This window comes from Podarcis liolepis (genome assembly GCF_965112155.1).
Source record: "Podarcis liolepis genome assembly, chromosome: 10".
Taxonomy (NCBI): domain Eukaryota; kingdom Metazoa; phylum Chordata; class Lepidosauria; order Squamata; family Lacertidae; genus Podarcis; species Podarcis liolepis.
The window spans coordinates 67,001,391-67,023,978 of record NC_139562.1 but is presented as its reverse complement, the minus strand read 5'-3'; the positions used below and the strand labels follow the sequence as shown (position 1 = coordinate 67,023,978).

Here is a 22,588-nt window from a genome sequence, read left to right as displayed (position 1 = left end):
TTGTTGGATTCTGTGCCACTCATGAGCAGGGCCGGATTTAGGTTTCATGAGGCCCTAAGCTACTGAAGGTAATGGGGCCCTTTATATGTCCAGCTGTCCTTTGTCAACAACAAATTGTTGCTGTTCTTTTGTGTTGAATATATGCTATATGGTAATTTATGGACTTAATAGGTATCTAAAGCCATTTGCACATGCAGAATGTAGGCATCCTATATATAAAAATGAGCAAACCAGTGATATTTTAGGGAGCAGGCTAGCAGGCGGGGCCCTTTACTTACATCATAGGAGCTTACACAACAGATAACACTGTTGCTGTATGTAGGTTTTATTTTATTTGTTTGTTATCTTATATTTTGGAAATGTACATCCAGGGTTTTTTCCCCTTTACTTTTTTTTGGGGGGGCAAGAGAGTGGGGCCCTAAGCTATAGCTTGTTTAGCTTCTTCTTCTTTGGCGATCACTCGTAGCCGAGTAAGATTGTCTTTCATAAACATGGTTTTAACAATAAGTCCGTAAGTGACTGTGGGGGCCAATTCTGGATCCACACATCCTTCCACAGTGGGGACATTGGTTTCCGGGTGGGAGATGATCACGGTGTGGATTTGCCAAGTGTGCCTTCCTCTTAGCATGTTTCTCCCTTGCATCCTGAGTTTGAGTGTCTTCAAAGCCCATGGTAAAGGCTGTTCTCCAACTGGAGCACTCGCAGGCCAGTGTTTCCCAGTTGTCAGTGTTCTGCTTATATGTAAATCCGGCACTGCTCATAAGGCAGGGGAAAGAGGAAGGGGCTGGACAGGAGAAGAGGTGGCAGGGGAGATTTGCAGAAAGGCACAGAGGGGGAAGAGACTGGCCCAGAGAGAATCTCCCCAATCTCCTCCCTGACTGTCTCCAAGGAAAAGAAAGGGCTTAAAGTGACTGGAGCAGCTGGAGCTGCCACAAAGGCTTACACACACCACGTCAGAAGAGGGGGTTTAAATGTGCTGATGGCAGTGTGTTTGCCCTGTTGCTCCAACTGTCCAGGTCAGAGCACAAGTCTGAAGATGGAGACGCCTAGCTAGCTATTTAGCAGAAGTGGTGCATTCAATTCTTGTGCTTCAAAAACTAAGATCATGGCCACTGGTCCCATCACCTCCTGGCAAATAGAAAGGGAAGAAATGGAGGCAGTGAGAGATTTTACTTTCTTGGACTCCATGAAACTAAAAGACACCTGCTTCTTGGGAGAAAAGAGATGACAAACCTAGACAGCATCTTAAAAAGCAGAGACATCACCTTGCCGACAAAGGTCCGTATAGTTAAAGCTATGGTTTTCCCAGTCGTGATGTATGGAAGTGAGAGCTGGACCATAAAGAAGTCTGATCGCCGAAGAATTGATGCTTTTGAATTATGGTGCTGGAGGAGACTCTTGAGAGTCCCATGGACTGCAAGAAGATCAAACCTCTCAATTCTGAAGGAAATCAGCTCTGAGTGCTCACTGGGAGGACAGATCCTGAAGCTGAGGCTCCAGTACTTTGGCCACCTCATGAGAAGAGAAGACTCCCTGGAAAAGACCCTGATGTTGGGAAAGATGGAAGGCACAAGGAGAAGGGGACGACAGAGGACAAGATGGTTGGATAGTGTTCTCAAAGCTACCAACATGAGTTTGACCAAACTGTGGGAGGCAGTGGATGACAGGAGTGCCTGGCATGCTCTGGTCCATGGGGTCCTTTGGGGTCACAAAGAGTCAGACATGACTAAACGACTAAACAACAACAACACTGGGAGACTGAGTAATAGGAAGGCAGATGAGTACAAGTAAGTCTATATCCCAGTATCAGCTTAAAAGGCACCTAGCCTGTTCTTTTTCTCAATTCAGACCGAAGCTGGTTAATTGGGGGGGGGGGGGAGTGTCCATCAAAACACAGTATATAAAACAAATGGCACAATAGAGATGGAGTGTGGCTTATGTTGTATGTTTGCTACTGAGAAAGCACTGGATGCAGAGAAAACAGGAGTGTGTACATAGCTGAAATGTCTCCTTGCCAACTGTACCCATTTAGCCTGGAATAGCAATCATTTGCAGCACTCTGTCCTGGGGAAAAGTCTATCCTCCAACCATTTTGTTTTAAAAGCAGCAGCTATGAAACAGTTCTAGGGAAATTAAATTCGATACCTTTTTTTTGTCCTAGCAGTATTCCAGAAGGAGTTCCCCAAACAGCCAATGCTGTGAGTTTTCTGTCACCTTCTCAATATTTCATTCCTGGGTATATACAACCAATATTTTGATCCAGTGTGTATTAACAAACAAAATGCAACTAAAAGCATGGGAGTTGGGAGAGTGAAGACATCATTGTAGAAAGCTCACATTCTATGTTCCAATGAAGCACAACACTTTCCGAAAAGTAGACAATCATCATGACAAGCTGATGAAAGTTTACTTTTTACCAAGAAAAGGAAACAGGAATATTAAAGAAGAAAAAGAGAAGAACTGAGGCAAGAAGAAAAGACAGTTCCAAGAACAGAGAGAAGTGAATGAGCAGAGAAGAATCTACAGAATGACTACTGGAAAGACAGGCAAAGAATACAGAATCAGAAAGTGGCAGATGAAAATTTCTGGGTCTCTTTCAAGTCCAGAGATCAACATCTAAGGCCAGAGGAAAATGTCAGGTAGGAATACGACCCTCCCACCTTCTTCTGATGGTAGTCCAACTCAGGGAACCACCTGCAGTCTCTGCAATGGATGAAGGTGCTGACTCACTTTGTTATTCTTTCTGCTCTTTTTTAGAAATGAAAAAAAAAATGAGTTGTGTGTTTGTATAAGCCACCCAGATCCTTTGGAGATAAAGACACACATCTAACACAGAGATACACATCAAGGTCATTTTCAAAAACTGGATTAAAAATAAGCCCTCTGCTCATGAGAAAGTGCTCTGGGAATGCGCCCTAGTCAAATATGCTAGACAAATATGTGCCTAATTTACACAGCAAATCAACACCATCTAAATAACAGTATAATTGACGTCCATCCACTGGAAGTCACTTCTACTGTACATATTCATCCTACTAAATTGTTCCCTTGGAAAAGCCAGGCATTTAGGACCCTAAAGTTCAGACATTTCATGACACAAAACGCAACGGACGTATATTAAGACACTCTCCATAGATTTGGAGACTGGCTGGCAGAGCAATGGTGACTCTTTAAACCTATGAAGAGAATATGAAACAGCAGAGAAGAAAGGATCTGCAAATGAGAAAGGGAGTTTGGAATGGGGAAATGGAGGAAGGGTAAAGCTCTAAAGTCGAAAGCAAACTGGTGCTTAGAGAGATCGGCCTGGACTCAACCATCCACAGTACAAGGGAGGGCCAGTGTGGGATCCACTCCACCCACCAGTGAAGTGATCAGAAACATGGATCTTGCCTGCTGTAACCGGAAGGAGATAAAAATAACAAGCTGTTCAAGAACCACCAGGGAATATTCCATATCAAAACCTCTGGAACAGATGCCTATACAAAGAGCATGTGGGCACAGTGTCCAGGGCGTCTTCCTTACTAAACATTATACAGTACATACATACTATATATATATATATATATATATATATATATATATATATATATATTTGCTTTCGTAGATTTTCACGGGTACAGGAATGCAGGTTTTGGTGTCTTCGGGTGTCTTCCCGTGTAAGAGTTGGGGTGTCTAGGCGACGTTTCGACGAGGTCTCACTCGTCATCTTCAGGCTGGTGCTTTCGGCTTCTTGTTACTGGAACAGAGCAGGATCTCAGTGTTTGAGTTCCTATAAATACTGTTGAGGGGGTGTGGTGTATAGCCTCCAACGTTCTGGGCAGAGAGGAAGTTCCCAGGTTAGTGTGCCTTTTCTTCTTTTGTTCCTTAATTACTTGAGGGATATCTTGAGTGATTTCTTGAGTGATATTCTGAGTACCACTTAGGTGGGTCATTAGGTGTGGATTAGTTGCTAAAGCTTTCGTGTCTTGACCTCTTGAGCTTGTGAAGAGTTTTTCTGAGAAGATGGCTGTACTGCACTTAGTTCTGCTCTGGCTTGGCTTCGTGTATAGGGGCGAGCTGTGGTTTTGTGCCCTGTACCAGCCAGATCTGTGTAGGGATTGCAGGGGGGTGCAGCATCCGGAGGTGCCACTATGGTTTGGCTACTGGATGGTGTCTGTAATTTATCTGTGGAGAGATAAATTGTTTCCAACACATGAAAGAAACAGGACACGAAATTAATTTTGCAGATTCCAAATTGCTCTTTAACATGGAACATCACCACAAGAGAATAATCATGGAAGCCATCGAGATAGAGAAACACCCTCACAACATGAACAAGCGTGACGACACGTCCCGCCTGCCAGACATCTGGAAATTAGCCCTCCCCACAAAAACCGACACCAGAACCAGAGGCACACAGAACGCCATCTCCAATCAACCACACCAGACCCAAACCCAGACCCTCTCCACAGATAAATTACAGACACCATCCAGTAGCCAAACCATAGTGGCACCTCCGGATGCTGCACCCCCCTGCAATCCCTACTCAGATCTGGCTGGCACAGGGCACAAAACCACAGCTCGCCCCTATACACGAAGCCAAGCCAGAACACAACTAAGTGCAGTACAGCCATCTTCTCAGAAAAACTCTTCACAAGCTCAAGAGGTCAAGACACGAAAGCTTTAGCAACTAATCCACACTTAATGACCCTCCTAAGTGGTACTCAGAATATCACTCAAGAAATCACTCAAGATATCCCTCAAGTAATTAAGGAACAAAAGAAGAAAAGTCACACTAACCTGGGAACTTCCTCTCTGCCCAGAACGTCGGAGGCTATACACCACACCCCCTCAACAGTATTTATAGGAACTCAAACACTGAGATCCTGCTCTGTTCCAGTAACAAGAAGCCGAAAACACCAGCCTGAAGATGACGAGTGAGACCTCGTCGAAACGTCGCCTAGACACCCCAACTCTTACACGGGAAGACACCCGAAGACACCAAAACCTGCATTCCTGTACCCGTGAAAATCTACGAAAGCAATATATATATATATATATATATATATATATATATATATATATATATATATATATATCTGCACACTGTATAAAAGAAGTCATTCTTTAACATTCTTGCTTAGCTTCTCTCCGTTCCCCCAACCAATGGGCTTTATTACAGATGTGTGCATACTGTGTAAAGCCGTACATTTTGTCATTTATTTATTCTGGCATCTATTTATTCAAGTGCAGAGAGGATGGATGCAAACCCACATTACGTGGTTACTCCTTCTCGGGCTCTGCAGGTAATCACTGTAATGTTCCTATTGCTAGATGTAAAAATTGTGGGGAGATTTTTCCCCCCCTTATTTTCTTCTTCTCAAATCGAAGCGTATAGCAAAACCTAATTGGCAGCATGCAGTCTGACTTTTATTGCAGTCATATGACTTAGTAAAATTATTGGCTCCTCGCTTAAACAAAACAAGTCACCCGGTTCTCTTGTGGCTTGCTGTAAGGAACACCTGCTCCCAAGTAAGACCTTTAAAAAAGGAATGAAATGTTAGATCGGCTAAGCTCTTATTTCTTCTCCCCAGCCACTGCTATCATTCCCTTTGGAAAACCTTTATGACTTACAGGAAGATGTGTCACTAGGCTTAAAAAACAAACCCAGAAATTGTCCCAGTACATTTCCGAGCACAATTCAAAATGTTGGTGCTGAGCTTTAAAATCCCAAATGGTCTCGCCCCAGCATAGCTAAAGGAGCATCTCCACCCCCATTGTTCAGTCTAGACACTGAGGTCCAGCACCAAGGGCCTTCTGGAGGTTCCCTCACTGCGAGAAGTGAGGTTGCAGGGAACCAGGCAGATGGCCTTCTTGGCAGTGGTGCCTGCCCTGCGGAACGCCCTCCCATCAGATGTCAAGGAGATAAAGAACAACACAACTTTTAGAAGACATCTGAAGGCAGTCCTGTATCAGGAAGTCTTTAATTTTTGACATCTTATCATTTTCATATGTGGTGGAAGCCACCTAGAGTGGCTGGGGAAACCTAGTCAGATGGGCAGGGTATAAATAAAAATGTTGTTGTTGTTGTAAAGCACCAGGACTGCTTTTTAAAATAAGAGGCACATCACAAAACAGTAGACTAATGAGGGTTGTGTTTTCTTAGTTAGTTTTTCATAACCCCCCCCCCCTTCAGAGGTCAAGGAATCCTGTGATCTTGCCCATCCCAATATGCAAGGATGAAAAGTTCCCATTCCAACTGGCATCGTTCTTGTAGCCACGACACCTGATTTTCATTACTTCTCTGTTATCATTTGTCCAACCCCCACACTTTCTTTTTAAAATAAATAAATAAATAAATTTTATTTAAGATTTGACAATAACAATAAATCAACAATAACTAATATATCAATTCACTCTTTGCTACGGTTGACCATCTTAACAACAGTTAACAAACTACAAAGCATCACTTCGAATTAGTCAACTTTTCGTATGTATTTAACTTTGTCTCTTTCTTAGCAGATCAGAAAGAAAAGAGACTAGAAGGAAAAAGTGAGAAGAGATAGAAATTAAAAAAGGAAGAAGAAAAAGTTAGAAAGGAATTAATAAAGAAAAGAATTAAAAAGAGAAAATAAATACATTTAACTTCCGATTAGACTCATAGTAGTATATAGCACCACTAGATGTAGCATTTGCAGTTTCCAGCACATTCATATGTATGTATTTATATTTCTTCCTACAACACCCACCCCACCCCCACTCCAGTGAACAAGCGACCATTTAAGGGAATTCTACAACAATGGCACACAAGCAGAATTCACAGGCAAGGAGAGCTATATGGCATCACGTTTTATGCCTCCCTTGAGGTTTCATTGAAAAGAGAATAAAACAAACTGTGTACAAGAAGTGCTCATCACACTTCATGCATAAGACAGAACACAATTTTAATCAAACACCCTTGCATTGACACAATTGTTCCAACCTAACCACAGATCATTGACCTCCTTTCTCTACTCCTCATCTGCCTCATCTACTTCATTTCATGAACATTAGAACAAAATACACATCAGAATTATGGGGGGGGGGCACCTTACACATGAAATGGGTCTGAAAGCATTTATTCTTCCATTATCTATACTTTACACCAAATGCTTTTCAAGAGCATTGGTTGCACATGACGTTTCATTTTAAGTTTGGCCAGTTGTAATTTTTTTTTTGAAATTTCAAACTCACGTAACTCAAAGTTGGGATGAGTTAAAAATATTAAAACTGTAGATTTAAACTTAGTTTTGACCATTCAACAAGTGTACAAAATATTAAGAAAATTGGATGACATGAGGTTAAAAAAAGTTGGATCACTTGATCACTTGGATGCTAAGGAAGGCTACCTAGATCATTCCTGGGATAGCTCAGTTGGTAGAGCATGCGACTGTTAATCTCAGGATTGTGGGTTCAAGCCCCACTTTGGTCAAAAGATTCCTGCATTCAGAGGGTTGGACTAGACGACTCTTTTGGTCCCTTCCAACTCTACAATTCTATTATCCTAATCGGAGGTCTAACCTATTGTTTCTATCTTAAGGAGCATCATATGGGGCAAAGCATGTTTGAAGGGCAAAGAGGACATGCACTATTTATCTGGATGCCATTCCCCTTTCATGGAGAAGTCAGGCTTACTTACGTTCCTAGGTTCCATGCTTCAACCCTGAGCATATTAATTGGCTTAAGTGGCACACCAGGAGCCGACAAAGGGGTAAACAAGCATTGCTGCCCTGCCCTTGTCAAGGTAAACATGGTGGGGCTGGCAGCCACTCAGCTCCAGAACCATGGATAGCTCCAGAACCGTGGACAGCTCCATGTGTGTTCTACTGTAGTTTGCTAAGGCTGCTGGGAATGGTAGCTCTGTGAGGTGTAAACTACAGTTCCCAGGATGTATTAGGAGAAACCATGTGCTTCATATGTATCATGTGACCTAAAAATGGACTGAAGTATTTTATGCTGCCAAGGCCAGGTCCTATTTCCCAAGCTCTTCCTCTTCCTGGGAGCACTCCTTCAACAAAGACACCTGGAGGTTGGCTTCCTGTACTGATAAGGGCAACATGGGGGTGTGAGTTGGTTCCTCAGAGATGCAAGCTCTTGATGAGATGGACTCCTGAAGTCCTGATCTGAGGGTCCTTGGATCAAGGGTCCCAATCCAACTGGACTCTAGTTCAGGTCTAGCTACAGTACTGGGACTTGGGTTGCTTGCCATCATCTCTGCTTCTAGAACCACTGCTTTTAGTGTCAGTTTGAATTTCTTAGTACAGTACAGAAAGTATTGATCTGATGTGTAGAGATCTGTCCTATTCTAATTAATTCAAGAGGGTTCTGGAAGCTTCTCTGTGTGAAAGAAACAAGCAGAAGGTTCATGATGTTTGTGTTATACCTTCAGAGAAGCTTCGTACAGCTGGCTTAAACTGTTTCTCTTATCTCTTTCACTCAAGGTCATGCTGACAATAAAAGTAAAGCCAGAGGGAGCCTGGGTTTCACTCTCTCTGTCTCTTTTCCTTCTGGCATGGTGTTCTGTACACAAGATGCTTAATATTAAGGTTTAGACGTATTATAAGTTATTGTAAGTTTAAGTCTGCTGCAACTGGATTTCTTATGGCCAGTGCCAATCCTGAATGTATTGGATTTGTGACCATTATGCTCATTTGCCTTCAGTAGCAGTAAAGTTCTGCTAGATGAAATATTAATTGCCTCTGTGTTTAAGTTTTCACTCTGCTAACCATACATCGGAGTTCTACTCTGAATCAATATTGAGTAGAATTTCATGACATTTAGAACTGCTTCCAGAACAACGCTTCCTCATCTAAGCCGGAGTCTAGGCTGCCGGTCAGTGTAGGGGTCCTGACAACCACTGCCATTCTTCCCAGGTCCAACCAAATTATATTATTTATCACAGCCAAGATTGGGTCATAAATTCTACCCTTGTGCCTCTAAGACCACCATGGCAGCAAGAAACCCAATCCGTCCAGATGGGAACATTTGTAGGGAAAAGGGATGCACAATCCGAACTTTCCTCATCCGTAAAACCTAAAAGACGACCCAGATGTGTACTTCAAAAAACACAAATGTTGCTACTCCTAATTACATGACAGAGATTCCTCTCTCACGGCCCACTGAGGAACTGCCTAAGGAAAACAAAATACCAAACTCTTAACTGTGTAGTGAAATTGTTCAAAATGTGCATTAAGCTTCCAAATGGTATGTGATCTTGAGGACATTGCCTGGAAACAGGCCAGAGCCATAACCATTAAGTCTGATTTGTTTCATATTTCTCGAGGCTGCCTGGATTGGTTATGCAAGCAGGGTATAAAGGTAAAGGTAAAGGGACCCCTGACCATTAGGTCCAGTTGTGGACGACTCTGGGGTTGTGGCGCTCATCTCGCTTTACTGGCCGAGGGAGCCGGCGTACAGCTTCCGGGTCATGTGGCCAGCATGACTAAGCCACTTCTGGCGAAGCAGAGCAGCACATGGAAACGCCATTTACCTTCCCGCTGGAGCGGTACCTATTTATCTACTTGCACTTTGACGTGCTTTCGAACTGCTAGGTTGGCAGGAGCTGGGACAGAGCAACGGGAGCTCACCCTGTTGCGGGGATTCGAACCGCTGACCTTCTGATCGGCAAGTCCTAGGCTCTATGGTGTAACCCACAGCGCCACCCCTTATGTACAAATGTAGGCCCAGCTACTTACACAAAGGTAGCTACTTGCAGGAGAGAGAAGTAAACCAAAGGCTGCTCTCAAAGTTCTCCATATTTTGTACAAAGTAAGAATACACATATGTTATTTGTTACAACTTGGGAGCTACAGCACTGGTAAACTTTAGCTATGGTTAGTTCTTATGAGGCTATGTTATACATACTACCCCATGCGCCTAGTTTTTTGGATACAAGAGGTGAGTACAGTCATACCTCGGGTTACAGACACTTCGGGTTGTGCACCACACTGAACCCGGAAGTACCAGAACAGTTACTTCTGGCTTTCGGCACTTGCGCATGTGCAGAAGCACTAAATTGTGCTTTGCGCATGCGCGCCAAATCACGACCTGCACATGCGCAGACATGCAGGTCGCGAACGCTGTGGGTTGCGAACATGCCTCCCACATGGATCACGTTTGCAACCCGAGCGTCCACTGTATAAGAAAGGAATATTCCACTTTAAAACACACGGTAAGTAAGTAAGGTGGGTGAAGGAATCAGTGAGCTATTTTTGGAAGCCCGGAATATCATCCTTGTTGTCTCTCCCACACAGTGTTCGAAATCAGCCAGGTGCATTTTGCACCTGGCTGTTGGGCACTTGCAAACAAGTAATGATACCTGGGTGCCAGGATAGTGCCTGACATCTCTGTTAAGATTCCTGCTCTGTGATTGAGGTCATGAGATTGTTGTCTATCACATGACGGTGTATGTTTTGACTCCACAGAGTGGGAAGTAATGGAGACAGGATGTTTGTGTTACTGTGTTCTGGGAAATTGGACTATTGTCCTTTGTTCTTTCTCTTTCTGTTTGATGAGAAAGAGGAAGGAGCAAAGTCAGAATGCTCCGAGTGTATTTTATGTAAATAAACATAAATTAGCAAAATGCTGAGCTACTGAGTTCTGTTACATGAACTGCGCAAACTCTGCAGATCCGTGAGTGTGCTGATGGCATCAGTCACTGTGATGTTCGGGCAGAAGAAAGCTGTGGCATCAGTCATCTGTTGGCATCAGTCGCTGTGATGTTCGGGCAGAAGAAAGCTTTTGAAGCTCCCAAATAATCAACCAGGAGGGAGAGAACATGCCAGTTGGGCATGTGTCTCTGCCAGGGTCCTACTCGAGAGTAGGACAGCTCTTGACAATCTCCACCTTGTGGAGATCTTTGGTCTTGGACTGCTTCCACACACTCATACCACATCCTGTAGAATTCTATCAGTTATAGTTTATCTGCGCAATCAGAATGAATTTCAGGAACCACAATGCTTTTTCTGTGCAGCCTGAGCAGGAGCAGTTGCCATTAAGAAAAAGAAGTCTGAGTAGGCCAATATATATATATATATATATATATGTGGACCGCCCCTTGGGCAAGTGACTTTTCTTCTTTAAGTCCTCAAAGTTCTTTACTTAGCTCAAGGTTGTTATTGGAACTAGCCAGATGTTTAACTGAGAATCAATCATAGTCCATCCATCATTGGAAAAATAAGGTCCTGCCCCAAAATGGCAGCTAGACATTCTGTTTTGGTGACTGCAACCTTGGTTTAAGGAGCCACTTGGTGCCTAGCTGATATATCTGAGGCTCCCACATACGCCAGCAGATACTAAGCAGAACTGAGCCTCTGGAGGTTGGTCCATTTCAGCAAATGGGGCACTGCCCCACCAACCTCAGTCTGCCCTCGGCCAGCCTTCTTATTTAAAACCAGTCCAGAGGGTGCCTGTTATCTTCCTCCACAGTTTCAGTGTTGCCCTTGCAGAACCCAGCAAGGAAGGGAGTGGGGACAAAGCTGGAATTACGTGGCCCTGCCTCTCATTGGTTCTGGCTTCACCTACCCCTCTAAGTCCCCTTCCTTCTGCCCTCCAAGTCACAATGGGCACTAGCTACTGCTGACTGAGCACTCCTTAGTCTGTGGTACAGGGATGGCAACGTCCAACTGGCATCGTTTCGGTCTGAGGACTTCCTCTAGATTTAACACAAGCCAACATGGGTGGCGCTGTGGTCTAAACCACAGAGCCTAGAGCTTGCCGATCAGAAGGTCAGCGGTTCAAATCCCCGCAATGGGGTGAGCTCCCGTTGTTCGGTCCCAGCTCCTGCCAACCTAGCAGTTCGAAAGCACATCAAAGTGCAAGTAGATAAATAGGTACCACTCCGGCAGGAAGGTAAACGACATTTCTGTGCACTGCTCTTGTTTGCCAGAAGCGGCTTAGTCCCACAGGCCACATGACCCAGAAAAACTGTCTGCGGACAAATGCTGGCTCCCTCAGCCAGTAAAGCGAGATGAGCGCCACAACCCCAGAGTCGTTCACGACTGGACTTAAGGAGTCAGGGTCCCTTTACCTTTATTGGAAGCAATTTGGAGGAATAAAGCCTTACCCCAAATTTTTAAATTATACTTTATCATATCATAGACATATTTTATACTGAGGTTTGGCACTTAGTCACACATTTTTTTTAGGTTTTTTTTTTTAAGGCCACTTGTGAAGAAGCCAATTATATTATCACAGTAAAAACTGTACTGTCAGTCATGAGCAATATCTGATAACAGGTTAATTACGTGAATCATTTAAGCAGCTCCCTAAGCAGACAAAAGCTTCCTGATACAACATTTCACAGACACAACACAATGTTCCCTTTTCCAGCAAGGCATACCTTCAAGCACTAAGAGAAGTCGGTATTTAGAAACTTAAAACAGGGTTGCATGTACAAAGGACAAAATAAGATGTACTGTAGTAGCACAATCTACTATCTCATCAGTTCCACAAAGATCTCTACATAGGAATCTGATTATCACATCATAGTCAGAAGACAGATTGCTGTAAAGGCTTGTTTGAGCTTAGGAAAAGTAGCATTGACTGAAAGAGAAACTCTACCGTGCTAATTTTTATACGGTCAAAACCATCCGGGAAATTACCAATCCACACATTTCAACAGAAATACCTGTTTTAAAATAAGCCAAAGTTTATATTCCATCTTGGTATATTTTATTCACTTTTAGAAGACATTTGAAGGCAGTCCTGTTTAGGGAAGCCTTTAATGTTTGATGTATTACAGTATTTTAATATTTTGTTGGAAGCTGCCCAAAGTGGCTGGGGAAGCCCAGCCAGATGGGTGGGGTATAAATAATTAATAATTATTATTATTATTATTATTATTATTATTATTATTATTACTACTACTACTACTACTACTACTACTCGGATTGTATGGATTGTGATGTATGGAAGCGAAAGCTGGACCATAAAGAAGGCTGATTGCCGAAGAATTGATGCTTTTGAATTACGGTGCTGGAGGAGACTCTTGAGAGTCCCATGGACTGCAAGAAGATCAAACCTCTCCATTCTGAAGGAAATCAGCTCTGAGTGCTCACTGGAAGGACCGATCCTGAAGCTGAGGCTCTAGTACTTTGGCCACCTCATGAGAAGAGAAGACTCCCTGGAAAAGACCCTGATGTTGGGAAAGATTGAGGGCACAAGCAGAAGGGGACGACAGAGGATGAGATGGTTGGACAGTGTTCTCGAAGATACCAGCATGAGTTTGACCAAACTGCAGGAGGCAGTGGAAGACAGAAGTGCCTGGTGTGCTCTGGTCCTTTGGGGTCACGAAGAGTCGGACACGACTAAACGACTAAACAACAACAACTCGGATTGTGCATATGGTATCCAACCTTGTAATACATACGGTATTTCATGTGCAGCACATGAAAGCCAGTTTTTCTTTGTTCTCTGTGATTTCTTATGGCCCATTCCCAACCATGCCACTTAAGCAGACGGGATCTAGAAAATTTAGTGTGCTTGCTCTACTGTATGTAGATACCTCCGAGCCAAAACAGGGATGACAACTAACCCTGCACTGATCAATGCTTGCCCGAACAACCATTCCTTTCAAAAAAATAAATACCAGTGTTGTAGATTTCCTTTATTTACTGGCAACCCATCCTATACATTCTCCCACTAAGCAAAAGGGGATTTATCCCAAGGTCATTTAAATTCATTTGTTATTAATCCGTCCCATCTCCTTTAATGAATTAACTCTTCACCCAAAATTCTATTATTGGTCAATAAGCCCTAGCAACTAGGGGCCTACATAATTTTACCTTTCTCCAAGTTTTGTATGTCCTTGGCATATGTCCTGAAGGTGGTTTTCACTTCCTATTTAGGGTTGCCGTATTTCAAGAAGTGGAAATCTGGACCATAAAGTTGTGCTGTTTGGTTTTGGGCCAAAGCTGTTAAGCTTTCCCACCCCCGCCCCACAGAAATTCACCCAAAAAATCAACACTTCCGATATGGGCTGCCATACGTCAGGGTTTTGCTGGGCACTTTAACCAGTTTCCGAAAATTCCACCCAGATGCAATTTTCGACGAATGAATTCCAACTGTGTCCAGGAAATTCTGGACGTATGGCAGCCTTATTCCTATTGTATCTTACAACAGACATTTAGTGCCAGACCTCAGTTCTGCAGTTGCTTCTAATCTGTATTGCGTTGGATACCCAACCATCCCTCTCTCTCCCCCTTGACATTACCACATCAATATTTACTTGCAAGAATTGCATATTAGAGTATGAGAACTTGGCACAACAGCTGTCTAAATTAAATACATTGATATGTATTTGCTTGAAAACCTAATTGCTTAAAGCAAACATTTCAATCTCTTTCAACAGGGGAGAAGCAGCTATAAATACAGTGTTCAAAATACTTGGAACTGCCCAGCAGTCCTATCAATGTTAAAAAAAAAAAAAAGGACACAGAACATTTATATTCCAGATGTAAAAGTTTCCAAAAGCTAACCATTTAAGCACAAAGGGTATCTAAAAATTTGCAAGCAACTGAGTCCAATCTACCATAAAGCTAAAATTTGGCAGAGGCGGTTCGTGGTGTTAATGCCTTTTAATCCACACTTTGGAAAAAGGCTAGATAAGCTAGCTAATTATTTTAGAATTTCCCAAGAGTAAATTGAGGGCAGGTGTATCACAATTGTAGATGGAAGTACTATGAATAACCACTGGAGCTGAACCCAGACTTTTCAATAGTGAAAAAGAACCACCTCAGCTTAATGTTTTCTACCAGCTCTCAGCATCTTTAACAAACTACAGTCCCCAGAATTCTTTGTGGGAAGTAATAACTGTTATGGCGGTATAAAAATACTTTAAGCAGTGTTAGAAGCTTAGATATATAAGCTAATCACCAAATGGAACCTTAAACCTAGGTTACGGTGGCCACAACAGAATGTTTAGGTGGCTTTTATTTTTGCAATGGCAGTTATTTTTCATTTCATTTCTAAACCACTTTATGTTTTAAAGAAAAAATTCTCAAAGCAGTTTACAGCAAATTAAAACATCTAACAAAACAATCCAGAATAAAACAAATTCAAGCTTCAAGGAAAATAGTTCCGATCCTTCTCTAAGTGACATTTTGCTTTCTTAAGTTGCACCCAAATCATGCCAAACAAATCATTCTTCACTTGTGCTGGATTACACGTTTCAAAGAAGCATTTCAGTTAAATGTGTTGTTCATAAGGGACGCGGGTGGCGCTGTGGGTTAAACCACAGAGCCTAGGGCTTGCTGATCAGAAGGTTGGCCATTCGAATCCCCGCGATGGGGTGAGCTCCCGTTGCTCGGTCCCTGCTCCTGCCAACCTAGCAGTTTGAAAGCACATCAAAGTGCAAGTAGATAAATAGGTACCGCTCTGGCGGGAAGGTAAATGGCGTTTCCGTGCACTGCTCTGGGTCACCAGAAGTGGCTTAGTCATGCTGGCCACATGACCCGGAAGCTGTACGCCGGCTCCCTCGGCCAATAAAGCGAGATGAGCGCCGCAACCCCAGAGTCGGCCACGACTGGACCTAATGATCAGGGGTCCCTTTACCTTTAAACTTGATAAAGGGAAATCATGGTGACGAAAGTCTGGACTCCACAGTGCCATCTGGTGTCACAGTGTCATAACACATATAAAGCACTTTTTCTTTACGAATGTATTTGAGTCCCTAGTCTGAGGAGCCAGTTCTTGCAAGCTCTTCTGTTTTTAATCAGAATTGCTTCCAGGTGGAGTGTTTAGGATCACCGTCTCACATTCTGAACATATAAATTTATTCAACTGTCACACTGATCCTGATGGGCCTCACTGCAACATTACCTAGGAGTAAGCTCTACTCAATTCAATTGAGCTTACTCCCAAGTAAACTTATACAGGATTGGGCCGCATGGCACACTTTTGGGAGCTGTGGTCTGCCTTATTTCCATATGTATCAAATGTATTTGCAAGACTGGTTACTGATGTTTGGCAATAAGATGCATCAATATTAAAACAGCAGACCTTGTAAGCAGCTATTTCATCCTGATATTTACATGTTTTCTAGATTTGTACATATTGGGTTTTTAAAATTATTATTAAATTTCTATACCACCCTTCTACTGAAGACACAGGGTGATTTGCAATATAAAAACACAAAAATGCATGCCACAAGAACAAACAAAAGCAAAACCACACACACCAGGCAAAATCATTCCTTTTTGTTTGTCCTTATGGTATGCATTTTTGTGTTTTTATAGTGCCTGGTGCCTAAATATATGTGCTAAGCGAGGCTCCCTGGGGAGACCATTCCATCTCCCTCCAAAAGGAAAAAAACAGGTTTCAAGGGACTTGAAAACCTTTCACCTTCCATGCAATGATAGTTATGTCTGACCAACCTGGAGCTACAAATCTATTTCCATTGGGGTGCAACCTTTCAGATCAGCAAAGGCTGAATTGCAACCTTTAAGCAAAGCAACGCTGAGGAATTAGACAGCAGTTCTTTTCTTGATTTGATGTTCCATGGGCTTCTGTCACCTTGCAAAAATGTCAGATTCTGAACTCATTTCACAGTGTGTTTATGTACACGACCAGAATCAAATTTCCTTTAAGGAGAAGAATGCAGATGCAAACGAGTGAAGCTGTTGCCATTGCAAGACATACCAAGGCTACTGTATCTGACAATATTAATTTTTGAAGACCTAATGCATATTTTAGATCCCCCAAAAAGGTAGCTGCATAGCCATCTCATGATGTTGAGAAGCAACTCTTGGTCTCCTGCCATGAGGCCTTTGAATCTGTAATTCAAAAATTAATGAAGGGTTGAAGAGATGGTAGACACCAGCTGAGCAGTCAACTGAGCATCAAGCAGCAAGACAGATAATTGCCATGATTTGCCTAAAGCAAAGCGATTTACTTTCCCCCACCCTGTCTTCAATTAAAGCATCATGCCATTCATTCACCATATGAGCAGATCAAACCGACACATTATTTGATTGGCGCTAGTCTAGCGTGCTGGTTCAGAGAATGAGCTATGAGCCAGATTCAAAATCTCACTACAAACATAATATCAGTAAACAAATATCAGTAAACAAATCTGTCCTAGGTCCTAAACACACTTACCTGAGATTAAGCCTCCCAAAATCAATGGGACTTCTGTATCCATATGTGTAGAACTGCAATAATCAATCCATCTTTATTACGGTCCAAAGACCCAACAAATCATTACAAAGCAATGCACAATTCAGACAGCCTACCTCCAGGTTAAACAAGCATTTTGTTCAGACTTAAAGATAGGGATCATTGGTTCTTGCAACCACCGATAAAAACTTGGCCACTGCTAATGTTCTAGCATTTGTCCTGTCTTCCAATAGGAAACTGACATGGTGAGCCTCTGATTTTCCCGGGAAAGGTACCAGCAAGGGTAATATCAGTTCAGCCCTGGCCTGCTCATATTTCGCACAGTGCAACAAAATATGTTTTATAGAATTGATGTCTTGAGCACATGAGCAAAGTCTGTCCTGGTAGGGAACCCAACACTGCAGAAGGAAAGACGTTTAGTCTGGCTTTGGTGAATAACCTTCAATAAGTTGGTACTGTCAGGTTTTTAATGTAAGGTGTTAACTTAAAGACATGCCCATATTGTACTCCTACTGCCAGCGGACTACAGAATGCGTGTGATCGAGATCGCAAGTCGCTGTGTGTATTATCCTATAATCTTTGCTTTAAACGTCTTTAGGGCACCTTCATAACCCAGGTAATAAAGTTGGGGGGGGGACAATAACATTGTGGTAAGTGTTTCAGCAAGGCAATATACTGGTGAACAAAAGGTGGAGACTTGAGAGCTTCCCAAGGGGTAGCTCAGCTGAACTGATACTTTGCGAATTACAGGGACAGAACTACCTAAATTGTATAGAAATTTATTTATGTATGCTACTACAGCAGCAAGAATGCTACTCGCCCCAAAATGGAAAGAAGCAGAAGTCCCAACAAAGGAAGAATGGGTACGAAAACTTATGGAATATGCAGAAATGACAAAACGCACTGGAAGAATAAGAAATCAAGAGAACAAACTTTTTGTAAAAGAGTGGAAATGGTTTGCTGAATATTTACGGATAAATTGCAAACAGATAAAAACATTGGCAGGATTACTGTAATCACCTGCAGTTTCATAAGAGTTTATATTTAAAGTAGATAATTAAATGAGCAAATTAAATGAATTTGGATATGCAGAGGATATTAAAAAGTAAATTTAAGGAACCGCAGAAAGAGGGGGAAGGAAATCAAACTTTGAAATGTTAAAACGATTGTAAAATTAATGAAATGTATAAATTTGAAAAGTATAAATAAAAACTTTTTAAAAAATTAAAAAGACACTTTGCGAATAATTTGCAGGCACCATGTTGCCTGCTTTGTTTGCTATCTTCCTCCTCCCTCTTCACTAATAAGAAATGAAAAGCTCTCACACAAACCAGCAAACTCAGCTTCACTGGTATCTTTCCACTTAGATACCTACCTCACAAGGTGGCTGTTAAAATAAAACTGAATAACCTCCATGTAAGCTGCCCAACTCGGACCAAAAATGATGAACTTACTTTACTTTTCATGACTTTGCAGGCGTCTACCAGCACCATCTGGTATGCAGGCTGAGACCCTACCTGCCCACGGACTGCCTCACCAGAGTGGTGCATGCTCTGGTTATCTCCCGCTTGGACTACTGCAATGCGCTCTACGTGGGGCTACCTTTGAAGGTGGCCCGGAAACTGCAACTAATCCAGAATGCGGCAGCTAGACTGGTGACTGGGAGCGGCTGCCGAGACCATATAACACCGGTCCTGAAAGACCTACATTGGCTCCCAGTACGTTTCCAAGCACAATTCAAAGTGTTGGTGCTGACCTTTAAAGCCCTAAACAGCCTCGGCCCAGTATACCTGAAGGAGCATCTCCACCCCAATGTTCAGCCCAGACACTGAGGTCCAGCATCGAGGGCCTTCTGGCAGTTCCCTCACTACAAGAAGCAAAGTTACAGGGAACCAGGCAGAGGGCCTTCTTGGTAGTGGCACTTGGCCTGTGGAACGCCCTCTCATCAGATGTCAAGGAAATAAACAACTACCTGGCTTTTAGAAGGCATCTGAAGGCAGCCGTGTTTAGAGAAGTTTTTAATGACTGATGTTTTAATGTATTTTTAATCTTTTGTTGGAAGCCACCCAGAGTGCAGGGAAACCCAGCCAGATGGGAGGGGTATAAATTATTATTATTATTATTATTATTATTATTATTATTATTATTATTATTGCTATCGGGCATGATCAAACCAAAGTTTTAGAATCTCTCCTGTTTAAGTTGATCCAGCTAAACTGCTAAGGTCCACTGATTTCAAAATATGTAACAAAACTGGATTATATCCCCTTTCACTATAGTCAGAGTTACTGGATCTGTGCCAAATTCTGCAGGTTACTTGCCAAGCATCTCACTTTGGCCAACGCTTAACGGCCGCATTCATGTTAGGAAGCTGAATCTTAGAACTGTGCTGTCATGAGCCAACTTTAGAATCCTGCCCCTTCTACTCTCCTTCCACCAAGACATGCGTTTGATACACAAAACAGGTATGTACCTGCCCTTTAGCTTCGACGTGAAAGGATTTAGAAGAGGAATGTTAACTTTTGTTTCTGAATCCTCTGCACACACCATGGCGATGCTGAAATATTGTTGAATGCCACTCCAATCTCAGAACGGTGCACGGCTGGGGCAGGGCCAGATTTAGGTTTGATGAGGCCCTAAGCTACTGAAGGTAATGGGGCCCTTTATATGTCCACCTGTCTTTTGTCAACAACAAATGGTTGCTGTTCTTTTGTGCTGACTATATGCTATACGGTAATTTACGGACCTAATGGGTATCTAAAGCCATTTGCCACTGTTGCTGTATGTAAGGTAAAGGTAAAGGGACCGTTGACCATTAGGTCCAGTCGTGACTGACTCTGGGGTTGCAGTGCTCATCTCGCTTTATTGGCCAAGGGAGCCAGCGAACAACTTCCAGGTCATGTGGCCAGCATGACTAAGCCACTTCTGGCGAACCAGAGCAGTGCACGGAAACGCCGTTTAACTTCCCGCCGGAGCGGTACCTATTTATCTACTTGCACTTTGATGTGCTTTCGAACTGCTAGGTTGGCAGGAGCAGGGACCGAGCACCGGGAGCTCACCCCGTCACGGGGATTCGAACCGCCAACCTTCTGATTGGCAAGTCCTAGGCTCTGTGGTTTAACCCACAGCACCACCCGCGTCCCTTTTTGCTGTATGTAGGTTTTATCTAATTTGTTTTTTATGTTATATTTTGGAAATGTACATCCAGGGTTTTTTTTACCTTTAATTTTTTTGGGCGCCCCCCAAGAGAGTGGGGCCCTAAGCTATAGCTTGCTTAGCTTATACGTAAATCCGGCACGGGGCTGGGGATTCACAACGTTCTCAATTCAATGAGATCAACAAGCTACTTGGAGGCTCAAAACACAGGTTCCGTCTTTTTGGAGCCCTTTGATTTCTCTTTGGCATCTCCTCCAGCTGTGGATCCGAGGCTCCAAATTTACACTCCAGTTCCAAAGCAGTCCCTGTCTGCACACAAGGCTTCAAGACACCACTCTAGCAACACATCTGCATACTTGCTGGCATACTGGAGATCTCCTTCCTCTTTCCAGCCCTGGGCCAGTCCACATCCTCCCCTACCCTAGGTTGCAAATCAAAATCCTGCCAAAAACCTTCATTTGGGGATCCCTTCTTCTGGAACAGTTGGCAGACAGAAAATGTCATATGTTGATCTCTTTGCTTTACATTGGAAAAAAGTATAAAATTATTTCTGTGCACAATGTCTTCTTTTGGAATTTAGTCTCAAAGTTGTCCAAGAGCAGAAATATGCTCCGAAACATGCGGTGAATCTGACCCTTCTGCTCCAAATTTCCACCCCCCTCTTTTTATGAAATGGCACCCAAGCATCCATTCAGAAACCGCACCCGATATTCATGCCCAAATCTTCAATTGCCTTCTGTAAAAGTCTCTTTTTTCAATTATATTTTATTAAACTTCAACATTTTTAATATATACAGTCATAACACAGTGTCATCTTTTCTCTTATTTTTGTCAACTTTCCACCCCTTTTCCCATGGAGTTGTTTTTCTCCTTCTGCTGCACCCCATTTTCTATCAAATCATAACCAAAATATTATAATCTAATTACTTCTGTCACTCATACCTCAAATCCTGCTCACGAGTTTATCATACTATAATATTTCTTCAAATAGTCCCCCCAAAGTCATCCATTCTTCCATAAGACACTCATCATTAGAGTCTCTTAATTTTGCTGTTAATTTTGCCAGCCCTGCAGAGTCCATTATCTTACTTATCCAATCTGCTTTGGTGGAAACTTCTTCCTTTCAATTTTTGCACATATAAAATCCTAGCTGCTGTTATTACATACATAAATAACTTTTACATTTTGGGGGGAGGGGGGATTTCTGCCCCTATAATCCCTAACAGAAACCCTTTGGGCTTTTTTGATATGCTCCTTTTGGGAAATGATACATGCGAGATAAAAAAAATGTATAAAATACCCTCACTTTTTTGCAAGCCCACCACATCTACCCGTTTACACTTCCAGCAAAGTCTCTTTGCTTCTTCACAACCATTATTCTAGAAAATGCAAGGTGAAATATGTAACTGGAAGCCTATTTTGCAAGATTCATAGGGTGGAGCACACTAGCTATTTCAGCTACATTCTCTAGTCACAAAAAACTAGGGACGCTGCTCCTGTCAGTACACTTAAATCTTGATAGTACAGGCAATATTATTCTCAAGAAAGCAAGTGTAACCATAATCATCCTTCTGAATTTAAAAAAGGAAATCTATGGCATTGAATTGGAATTAAGGAGGGAAATCAAAACACCTTTCACGGCCAGCCAAAATATTTGATGTAACTCGCCTCATAATTATAAGACTAATTTGTTTTTGCCTCTGTTTTGGCTCTGTTCAAAAAAAATTAGATGGAGCAAATATTACCAAGTACAGCCAAGATTGCTTGGCATACCACATTACATTTGCAACTGCTGTGTACCTGTTGTACAAGCTCAATAAACATTTAATTTAAAAAGCTTTCTTGGCATTGTGTAGGAACTGAGAAAACAGCAGCAACCCAAAGACCAGCTCTTCAGAGGCACGTAGGCTTGCAATACAGTACTGTCTTAAAGCTAGGCCGATGGGCTAGGCCTCAGATCCATTTTCCTGTGAATTGAGGGGGTGTATCAAATATTTTATACTTTCAATTTTTCAGTGAATAAGGGACTGTAAAGAATGGAAGCTTTTGGAAGCCTAAACTAGGGATGTACTGAAAACTTGGTGACCTATAATTCAAGTTTCCTGCATCAGCAGGAAATTCCCCTTGTGCTCTGTTAGCCTCTGACAACATCTTACTAATTTCTCTCAAACTGCACAAACAGAAACCCTAATGCCCCCCATCGTGAAAAAACAAACTCTATAAAGGCAGGTCACCTTTTTAAAAGTTACTTCTATTTGCAGAGTTTTTCCTCGTGTATTCATCAATAGATCAGAGGTAG

The 22,588-nt window shown here is 42.5% G+C and overlaps 1 protein-coding gene and 1 long non-coding RNA gene across 17 annotated transcripts in view; both read right to left on the bottom strand.

Annotated features, from left to right (window-relative positions):
• CADPS2 (calcium dependent secretion activator 2) overlaps window positions 1-22,588 on the bottom strand; it is a 368,776-nt gene that overhangs the window by 332,131 nt on the left and 14,057 nt on the right. The gene's annotated exons all lie outside the window — the stretch shown is intronic.
• Window positions 318-20,635, bottom strand: LOC310687995. The gene is made up of 2 exons (XR_014516722.1): window positions 20,354-20,635; window positions 318-382 (listed from the first exon to the last, which is right to left on the bottom strand). It is a non-coding gene; the product is annotated as an uncharacterized lncRNA (long non-coding RNA).